The following is an 11,432-nucleotide window of genomic DNA, read 5'->3' on the forward strand; positions in this document are numbered from 1 at the left end:
CTAATCTTTGGCGGGAACTTTGTTTTTGCACTTGAAGCAGTTCTTTCAAACCTTGCAAATTTTTTTCTAGTCCCATACCAGGGACATACCCCATTTCATGCATTGTATGTTGACTTTGAGGGTGATATAATTCTTCTGGAATTAGAACTTGTGCTCCCCATTGTTGTAATAAATCTCTTCTCCATAAATGTATAGGTACAGAAGTTAAAATTGGTTGAACAGTCCCAGGTTGTCCATTGAGCCCTTCACAATGCAAAATACAACTACTCTGATATACTTCAGGGGTTTTACCAACTCCAACTATGTTAAATTGAGTGGGTTGAATTAGCCACGTGGACGGCCAGTGCTGTAGAGAAATGATTGAAATGTCCGCTCCTGTATCTACCAAACTTTTAAATTTCTTTCCCTGAATAGTTATTTCACAGCTAGGATGTTTATCAGTAATTTGATTTATCCAATAAGCTGCTTTGCCTTGTTTATTTGCGCTTCCAAATCCTCCTGTTCGTTTAATTTCACTTTTTCCCATTCCCACATATGGCACAATCAGAAGCTGTGCTATACACGCTCCTGGCTCTGCTTTCCAGGGAACAGAAGTAGATATAACAGTCTGAATTTTCCCATTGTAATCTGAATCAATGACTCCTGTATGTATTTGCACTCTACTTTTAAACTAGGCCTTCCTAAAAGCAATCCTATTGTCCCGCTGGCAAGAGCTCAGACTCCTGTTGGGACCTTTTGCGGGGGTTCCCCAGGCAGAAGGCTCACAGCGTTTGTGCAGCATAAATCTACTGTGGCACTACTGGCTGTGGCGGGCGACAGACATTGTACAGGGATGAGGGAATGGCCTGAGCTGGAAATGCCCCGGTTTAGAATGGGGCCCGGGATGGGCTCCTCATGGCGTTTCCCGAAATCGGGTTCCCATCTTTATCAAACGTAGAGTGACACTGACTAGCCCAATGTTTTCCTTTTTTACATTTTGTACATGTTTCAGGTTCAACAGTTTTCTTTTTTCCCATCTCTGGCGGCCTGACTCGCTGATTTTTTTCTACATTCCTTTTTAGTATAACCATGCTTCCCACAGTTAAAACAAGCCCCAGGAAACGGAGTATCCACTCTCAGTCCTGCCATTGCCTGGGCTAGCAGAGTAGCCTTATGCAGATTACCTCCAATACCATCACAGGCCTTGGTATAATCAACTAAATGTGCTTTCCCTCTGATAGGTCACAGAGCAGCCTGGCACTCGGGATTAGCATTGTCGAAAGCTAGTAACTGCAGCACTATATCCTGAGCAGCCAAATCTGCAATCATCTTTTTAAGAGACTTCTGTAACCAAGCTATAAAATCGACATATGGTTCTCTTGGTCCCTGTTTTACAGCACTAAAGGAAGGGTATTGCTCCCCACCTGAAGTGATTTTTTCCCAAGCTCTAATGCACACTCCTCTAAGCGGTTCTATGGCATCATCCTGCATGACCACTTGTGCATCTAAACCAGCCCAGCCGCCGACCCCCAAAAGTCGGTCTGCAGTTATATTAATTTGAGGATAGGCCTGGGCATTGCGAGCAGCCTGAATGGAAGCTTCATCTGCCCATCAAGCTTTACATTGTAAGAACTAAGCAGGAGTTACACAAGCTCGAGTAAGAGCATCCCAGTCAGTAGGAATCATCCGACTGGAAACAGCAACATTCTTTAACAGCCTCATTACAAAAGGAGAACCTGGTCCATGCTGATTTAAAACTTGTTTAAATTCTTGGAGTAATTTAAAAGGAAAAGGCTCAAATGTAGCTATAATATTTCCCTGTTCATCTGGGGGGTGTATTCTAACAGGGAACTGCCAAGCCTCTAAATCACCCTCTTGTCTAGCTTGTGAATTCCTGCCTAGATAGAACTAAGAATGGTCACTGCAGGCACTGCTCGAACAGTCACTGGGGCAACTACTTTTTGCCCAGTGACCTCTGGAAAAGAAAGATCGGGAGGGTCTTTTTCTTCAAAATAATAATGAGGGGGTGCAGAAGGGTAGGGATGAACCTCTCCTTCCTTTGCCACTTTAGCTTTAGCTGAAGCTAAATAAACATGCTCTGTAACCTCTTCTATTACTTCACTGTACTCTCATTCTTCCTCCTCATCAGTGTGAAAAAGTTCCAGGGTGGAATGAACCCGACCCCGTACCTGTCCCACTGTTACCCCGAGGCTTCCGAGCTCCCCTTCTTACTCACCACAGGGATTGCTTAAGAGTACTCGGGTGTCCTCCAGCTAGTTTTCCGTTCCAACCGTTGCTCCGGCCACCCTTTAACCTGGATTTGAGCCCCCCACGATGGACGCCACTTGCCGAGACCAGCTCAGTAAGGGAGACCCTAACCCAGCAGCACTAGAGGAATTAAAGACACACAGAAATATAGAGGTGTGACATGGGAAATTAGGGGGTCTCTCAGCCTTCAGAGCCGAGAGTCCCAAACAGAGATTTACCCACGTATTTATTAACAGCAAACCAGTCATTAGCATTGTTTCTATAGATATACGATTAACTAAAAGTATCCCTTATGGGAAATGAAGGGATGGGCCGAATTAAAGGAATAGGTTGGGCTAGTTAACTGCAGCAGGGGCATGTTTCTAAGGCACAGATTGCTTATGCTACTGTTTGTAACTTAAGAATGCCTTTAAGTGGTTTTCTGCCCTGGGCGGGCCAGGTGTTCCTTGCTCTCATTCCCGTAAACCCACAACCTTCCAGCTTAGGCGTGAGGGCCAATATGAACATGTTACAGTGCTGCAGAGATTTTGTTTATGGCCAGTTTTGGGGCCAGTTTATGACCAGATTTTGGGGGACCTGCTCCCAACAGCATCAGTAATAGGATAAATCAAAATTGTATACCACTTGGCACAGAATGTGATTAGAAGAACACATTACTTTTGCTATTTCTGTGGAAGATACATAACTTAAATTTAATCATAAGGAAGCATTAAACAATCCCAAGTTGAGGGATCTTTTTCAAAGCAACTGACCTGTAATATTCAAAAGTGTCAAGGTCACTAAAGAAAGACTGAAGAACTATACCAGACTAAAGGTGCCTAACACCATGTGACAACTAAGCATGACCCTGAACTAGATCCTTTTGCTGCAAAGCAATTGATGAAGCTTGAACTTGACAAATAAAATTTTGTATATATTCAAGTAGTAATGTAAATTTCCTGACTGTATTGAGGTTATGTAAAAGATGTACTTATTTATAAGAAACATGGCTGAGCATGGTGGCTCATATCTGAAATCCCAGCACTTTGGCTGAGGTGGGAGGATCACTTGAGGCCAGGAGTTCAAGACCAGTGTGGGCAACATAGCAAGACCCCATCTTTAGCCAGGTATGGTGGTGCACCCGTAGTCCTAGCTACTTGGGAGGCTGAGGTGGAAGGATTGTTTGAGCCTGAGAGTTTGTGGTAAGGGTGAACTATGATTTTGCCACTGCATTCTAGCCTGGGTAACAGAGCAAGACCTTGTCTTAAAAAAAAAAAAGACCGGGTGCGGTGGCTTACATCTGTAATCCCAGCACTTTGGGAGGCTGAGGTGTGCAGATCATGAGGTCAGGAGTTCAAGACCAGTCTGACCAACATGGTGAAACCTCGTCTCTACTAAAAATACAAAAATTAGCCGGGCGTAGTGGCACAACCAGGTGGTCCCAGCTACTCAGGAGGCTGAGGCAGGAGAATTGCTTGAATCTGGGAGGCAGAGGTTGCAGTGAGCCAGGGTTGCACCATTGTACTCCAGCCTGGGTGACAGAGCAAGACTCCATCTCAAAAAAAAACAAAAACAAAAACAAAAATTACACATCTATCGCCTCACACAGTTATTTAGGAGGGTGGTAGAGGGTTAGTGGTGAAAATTAAGATCTATTATCTTAGCAAATTTCAAATTAAAAATACAGTGTTTTTTTCCTCAGAAAGAAAAGCTTGGGGCCGGGCGTGGTAGCTCAGCTTGTAATCCTAGAACTTTGGGAGGCCGAGGCGGGCGGATCACGAGGTCAGGAGGTCGAGACCATCCTGGCTAACACGGAGAAACCCCGCCTCTACTAAAAATACAAAAAAATTAGCTGGGTGTGGTGGCGGCACCTGTAGTCCCAGCTACTTGGGAGGCTGAGGCAGGAGAATGGCGTGAACCCGGGAGGTGGAGCTTGCAGTGAGCCGAGATCGCGCCACTGCACTCCAGCCTGGGCGACAAGGCGAGACTCCATCTCAAAAAAAAAAAAAAAAAAAAAGCGTGGACTGTTTCATGAATTTGCATGTCATCCTTGCTCTGTGGCCATGTCAATCTCTGTATACTTCCAATTTCAGTATATGTGTTGCCAAAGCGAGCACAAAAAAATGCAGTATTATTAACTATAGTCACTGTGCTGTACACTAGCTCCCCGAACATATTCATCTTACAACTGAAAGTTTGTACTCTTTGACCAACATCTCCCATTTCCCCCATGCTTCAGCCCCTGACCACCAACCATCATTCTACTCTCCGCTTCTTTTTTTTTGAGAGGGAGTCTAGCTCTGTCCACCCAGGCTGGAGTGCAATGGCACTATCTCGGCTCACCATAACCTCCGCCTCCCGAGTTCAAGCAATTCTCCTGCCTCAGCCTCCTGAGTCGCTGGGATTACAGGCACCCACCACCACACCCAGGTAATTTTTGTATTTTTAGTAGAGATGGGGTTTCACTGTGTTGGTCAGGCTGGTCTCAAACTCCTGACCTCATGATCTGCCCACCTCCCAAAGTGCTGGGATTATAAGTGTGAGCCACCGCAACTGGCCTACTCTCTGCTTCTGAGATTGACTTTTGTAGATTCCACATATACGCATATAGTATTTGTCTTTCTATGTCGGGCTTATTTCACTTAGTGTAATATCCTTCAGGTTCATGCATGATATTCCATTGTATATACCACATTTCTTTCTCCATTCATCAAACATGTCTCCACTATATGTTCTATGTAGCATATATATCTTTGCTATAGTCAAGATATTCTGTATCTTGAAAATGCTGCAATAAACATGAAAATGCAGGTATCTCTTTGAGATACTGGTTTTATTTCCTTTGGATGTATATCCAGAAGTGGGTTTGCTGGATCATATTGTGGTTATATTTTTAAATATAAAACTATTTTGTATTTTTACTTATCTATTTTTTGAGATGGAGTTTCACTCTTGTCACCCAGACTGGAGTGCAGTGGCACAATCTCGGCTCCCCATAACCTCCACCTCCCGGTTTCAAGCCATTCTCCTGCCTCAGCCTCCTGACTAGCTGGGATTACAGGCATGCTCCACCATGCCCAGCTACTTTTGTATTTTTAGTAGAGACGGGGGTTTCTCCATGTTGGTCAGGCTGGTCTCGAACCACCGACCTCAGGTGATCCGCCCGCCTCAGCCTCCCGAAGTGCTGGGATTACAGGCGTGAGCCACCACGCCCAGCCTAAAAGTATTTTTAAAATACGTTGGAATAACATAGACTTATGGTATGAAGAATGAGGAACTCCACTAACTTGTTCCTCAAGGTACCTGGCAAAAATTATATAAAAAACAAAAACAAACCCCAACCATTTAAAGCCTGTGATCATCAGCCTAAGGGCAAACAGCAAAAGAAAAAACATCTATTCAAGACAACCTATGAAAACTCATTAAGAAAGGCAAGGGTCTGTGGTATTTTAATCAAGCTCACTCCTCCCTCTCCCATCTCAACTCAGTGAGGTGAAGACTCCACTCCAGACTGCTATATCCTAAAACACAGGGCTCCCTCTCCCACCAGCTCCCAGGTGGAGAGCTGTCTTCCCAGGAGAATAGGGATGTCAGTATTTTATTTTATTTATTTTATTTTATTTACTATTTTATTGTGACAGGGTCTCACTATGTTGCCCAGGCTGGTCCTGAACTCCTGGGCAACACAGTGTTACACGGAGTTACAGGCCGGGCAAGGTCACTCACACCTGTAATCCCAGCACTTTAGGAGGCTGAGGAGGGCAGATGGCCTGAGGCCAGTCTGGCCAACATGGGGAAACCCTGTCTCTAGTAAAAATACAAAAATTAGCTGGGCATGGTGGTGGGCGCCTGTAATCCCAGCTACTTGGGAGGCTGAGGCAGGAGAATTGCTTGAACTGAGGACGTGGAGGTTGAAGTGAGCTGAGATTGCGCCATTGCACTCCAGCCTGGGCGACAGAGCAAGACTGTCTCAAAAAAAAAAAAAAAAAAGAGAAAGTGTTGGTATTACAGATGTGAGCCACTGCACCAGGCAAGGATGTCAGTATTTCTTATCCTGCCCCCTCCAGCTACCTGTTGCTGAGACTAAGTCCTGGGTATGCATAGTTAAGGGTTTTTTTTTTTTCCCCACCCAACCCTCACTTGTAGAATGGAAGTTCCACCTTGGACAAAGTGTGATGAGAGGACTGAGACCTCTTTAAACCCGTGAAGTGGCGGTTCCACACCAGGAGAGGAAAGCAAAGAGGACCTCAGGCTGCTGCATCTTGTGCTTAGCTTGCAAAGCAAGACTGTCACTCAGAAACTCGCTATTGTCCCCACCTCCACCTCCAGAATCCTGGCTCAGATATTTTGCCTGAAGAGAGGAGCAGGCTGTAAAACAGAGAGATTCTAATCTCCTCCCAAAGGACTCACTTTAATTTTTTTTAAAACTGTTTGGACATATTTAAATGTAAAGACTGAAAAAACGCAAACAAGAAAAAAAAAGAAAAGAAAAAAATGTATATAAATCTAAGGACACACCCAAGCATGATGGAGATTCAGGTGAAAGGTACTTGGGAGGAAATTCAAGTTACAGGATAAACTGTTGACCTGATTGTTTGTAGGAGAGAACTAGGGAATAATACTGGAAGAAGTGGCCAGGCACAGTGGCTCATACCTGTAATCTCTGCAGGTGGCCAAGGCGGGTGGATCACCTGAGGTCAGGAGTTCGAGGCCAGCCTGGCCAACATGGTGAAACCCCATCTCTACTAAAAATACAAAAATTAGCTGGGCATGGTGGCCCGCACCTATAATCCCAGCTACTCGGGAGGTTGAGGCAGGAGAATCACTTGAACCCAGGAGGCAGAGGTTGCAGTGAGCTGAGATTGCACCACTGCACTCCAGCCTGAGCCATGGAATGAGACTCCATCTGAAAAACAAAACAAAACAAAAACCTGGAAGAAGGCCTCCCAGAATCAGAACAAATGTCAAACACTGATCTCAGAAACTCTCCATGAATTAGTTTGTAGAGCAATTTGTTTATGCCCTTAGTATTATTCAAAACAACTGAGCAATTAGCCATCAATGAGAGGAGTTTAACAGCTGGGGGTGATCAGGGACAAGGGAAGAAGGTTTCCGGAAATCACTATCATCTCAAGTTGACTGTGAGCATACTCAGTGCTGCACCTTAGACTGTGGAAGGGGAAACAGACTTCACTAAAATAACACAGCCAGTCACTAGACACATAAACAAGCAAATAAAGATAACCAGACCTCAGAGGGAGAAAGGGGACCAGTACTCAAGAGTTGCTACAATAAATACTATATTATCTAAAATGTCCAGTGTCCAATAAAAATTAAAGACATGCAAAGAAGCATGTCTTATTTAAACATCCACAATTTAGGCTTCACTAAATTTATTTATTTATGTATTTTTTAATAAATAGAGATAGTGTCTCACTATATCACCCAGGCTGATCTTGAACTACTGGCCTCAAGCAATCCTCCTGCCTCAGCTTCCCAAAGTGCTAATATTACAGGTGTGAGCCACCACATCAGGCTTTCACTAATTTATTAAAAATTGCTTTTCTTCAATAATAAACTTAGCCTACTACACTTTTTTTTACTTTATAAACTAATGTTTTAAACGTTTAAATTTTTTGTAATAACACTTAGCGTAAAACATAAACACATTATACAACTGTGTAAAAATATTTTCCTTCTTTATATCCTTATTCTACAAATTTTTTCCTATTTTTAAAATTTTATATTTTTCTTTGTTTTACTTTTTAAACTTTTTTTGGTTAAAAATTAAGACACAGGCCAGGCACAGTGGCTCAAGTCTGTAATCCCAGCACTTTGGGAGGCTGAGGTGGGCGGATCGTGAGGTCAAGAGATCAAGACCATCCTGGCCAACATGGTGAAACCCAGTCTCTATTAAAAATACAAAAATTAGCTGGGTGTGGTGGTGCGCACCTGTAGCCTCAGCTACTCAGGAGGCTGGGGCAGGAGAATTGCTGGAGCCCGGGGGGGGTGGAGGTTGCAGTGAGCCAAGATAGCACCAGTGCACTCCAGCCTGGGCAGCTGAGTGAGACTCCATCTCAAAACAAACAAACACAGCGGCTCACGCCTGTAATTCTAGCACTTTGGGAGGCCAAGGTGGGTGGATCACGAGGTCAGGAGGTCGAGACCAGCCTGGCCAACATAGTGAAACCCTGTCTCTACTAAAAATACACAAAAAATTAGCCAGGTGTGGTGATGGGCACCTGTAATCCCAGGTATTCAGGAGGCTGAGACAGGAGAATCGCTTGAACCCCGGAGGCAGATGTTGCAGTGAGCTGAGATTGTGCCACTGCACTCCAGCCTGGGCAACGGTTTGAGACTATCTCAAAAAAAAAAACAAAAACAACAACAACAACAAAAAAAACTAAGACGCGAACACACTGATTAGCTTGGGCCAACATGGGATAAAGATCATCAACATCACTCTCTTCCATCTCCACATACTTTCTCACTGGAAGGTTTTCGGGGACAATAACAGGCATGGAGTTATCATCTCCTATGATAAAAAAAAAAAATGCCTTCTGAAATACTTCCTGAAGGACCTGCCTGAGGCTGGTATTACAATTAATTTTTTTAATAAGTGGGAGTACACTCTAAAACAACAATAAAAAGAAGAATAGTATGGTAAATAAATAAGCTAGCAATATAGTCATTTATTATCAAGTATGAATTGTACATAATTGTATTGCTATAATTTTTTTTTCTTTTTGAGACAGGGTCTCGCTCTGTTGCCCAAGCTGGAGTGCAGTGGTGCGATCTCAGCTTGCTGCAAGCTCCTCCTCCCTGGCTCTGGCCATTCTCCTGCCTCAGCCTCCCGAGTAGCTGGGACTACAGGCACCTGCCACCACATCTGGCTAATTTTTTGTATTTTTAGTAAAGACAGGGTTTCATCATGTTAGCCAGGATGATCTTGATTTCCTGACCTCGTGATCCACCCGTCTCGGCCTCCCAAAGTGTTGGGATTACAGGCGTGAGCCACTGCGCCTGGCCATGTGTTTTTTTTTGTTTTTTTTTTTTTTTGAGAAAGAGTCTTGCTCTGTCACCCAGGCTGGGGTGGAGTGGCATGATCTCAGCTCACTTCCTGGGTTCAAGTGATTCTCCTGCCTCAGTCTTCCAAGTAGCTGGGATTACAGGCGCCCACCACCATGCCCAGCTAATTTTTAAAAATATTATTATTTTTGAGACAGAGTCTTGCTCTGTTCCCCAGGCTAGAGTGCAGTGGCATGATCTCAGTTCACTGCAACCTCCACCTCCCAGGTTCAAGCGATTCTCCTGCCTTAGCCTCTTGAGTAGCTGGGATTACAGGCACCTGCCACAGCGCCCAGTTAATGTTTTTTTTTTTTTTTTTTTTTTTTGTATTTTTAGTAGAGACGGGGGTTTCACCATCTTGGCCAGTCTGGTCTCGAACTTCTGACCTCTTGAGCCACCTCCATCAGCGCTGGGCCTCCCAAAGCGCTGGGATTACAAGCGTGAGCCACCGCACCTAGCCTGTATTGCTATACGTTTATAGGTGTGACAGTGCAGCATACACTAGCATCAGCACAAACGTGAATAATTCATTGTGCTATGACATGACAATTACTGTGATATCTCTGGGTGCTAGACATTTTTCAACTCCATTATAATCTTATGAGACCACCATCATTTATGTGGTCCATTGTTGGCCAACATGTCATTATGCAGCACACGACTGTATGTGCATAACAGGAATACCAGAGAGAGGGGAGAGAAAGAGGCAGAAAAATATATTTGTAAAAATAATAACTGAAAAGTTCCAAATTTATTTAAAAATAGTAACTTATACATCCAAAAACTCAACAAACTCCAAAAAGGATAAACACAAATAAATGCCAGAAGACATCATAGTAAAAATGCTGAAATGCAAAGATAAGAATCAAATTCTAGGCCAGGCACAGTGGCTCACGCCTGTAATCCCAGCACCTTGGGAGGCCAAGACAGGCAGATCACGAGGTCAGGAGATCGAGACCATCCTGGCTAACACGGTGAAACCCCATCTCTATTAAAAATACAAAAAATTAGCCAGGCGTGGAGGCACAAGCCTGTAGTCCCAGTTACTGGGGGGGTTAAGGCGGGAGAGTGGTGTGAATCCAGGAGGCGGAGCTTGCAGTGAGCTGAGATTGCACCACTGCACTCCAGTCTGGGTGACAGAGTGAGACTCGGTCTCAAAAAAAAAAAAAATGAGAATCAAATTCTAAAAGAAGCAACAGAAAGACAAGTCATCACTTACAGGGAAATCCCAATAAGATTAACAGATGGTTTCTCAGGAGAAACAATGAAGGGCAGAAAGTAGTGGGATTACATATTCAAAATGCTCACAGGAAAAAACAAAACAGTGTCTACCAAAAGTCCTATATCCAGCAAGGTATTTTTCAAAAATAAGATAACATAAAGACTACCAGATAGACAAAAGCTGTGAAAAATTGTTAGCAGATCTGTGTTAACGAAATACTAAAGGAAATTCTTCAGGCTGAAAGCAATCAACACAGATGATTATTCAACGCCACACTTTTTAAAAAAAAAGCACAGGTAAAAGTAATAATGAAATTATGACAGACAGGTTAAATGTATAATCATTCTCCTTTCTTAACTAATTTAACATGCATCATATAAAATATGTATATAATGTATAGGTGAGCCAATAATACATAGAATGTAGTATGTGTAATATAATAACTACACAAAGAGGTTAGTGACAGCAAAGCTATATTGGGCTAAGGAAATGGTAAAGTAATAATTATAATAATATATTGTTGGGGTCATATCATTAATAGATACATGTTTAATAGTAATACTACAGGTCGGGTGCAGTGACTCATGCCTATAATCCCAGCACTTTTGGAGACTGAGGTGGGTGGATCACCTGAGGTCCAGGATTTGAGACCAGCCTGGCCAATATGGTGAAACCCCATCTCTACTAAAAACACAAAAATTAGCCAGGTGTGGTGGTGGGTGCCTGTTACTTAGCCTCAGTTACACGAGAGGCTAAGGCAGGAGAATTGCTGCCTTAGCAGAATTGTTGAAGCAATTCTTGAACCCAGGAGGCAGAGGTTGTAGAGAATGAAGATTGCACCAATGCACCCCAGTCTGGGTGACAGAGCGAAACTCTGTCTCAAAGGAATAATAATAACAATAATAATAATAATAAT

General features: G+C 43.4%; 1 non-coding gene across 1 annotated transcript; it reads right to left on the reverse strand.

Annotated features, from left to right (window-relative positions):
• Positions 1-4,239: 4,239 nt before the first annotated feature.
• Positions 4,240-4,343, reverse strand: LOC117084628. Its single transcript, XR_004437551.1, has one exon. It is a non-coding gene; the product is annotated as a U6 spliceosomal RNA (small nuclear RNA).
• Between the last annotated feature and the right edge of the window lie 7,089 nt (positions 4,344-11,432).

This window comes from Trachypithecus francoisi, unplaced genomic scaffold, assembly GCF_009764315.1.
Source record: "Trachypithecus francoisi isolate TF-2019V2 unplaced genomic scaffold, Tfra_2.0 Lachesis_group0, whole genome shotgun sequence".
NCBI lineage: Eukaryota > Metazoa > Chordata > Mammalia > Primates > Cercopithecidae > Trachypithecus > Trachypithecus francoisi.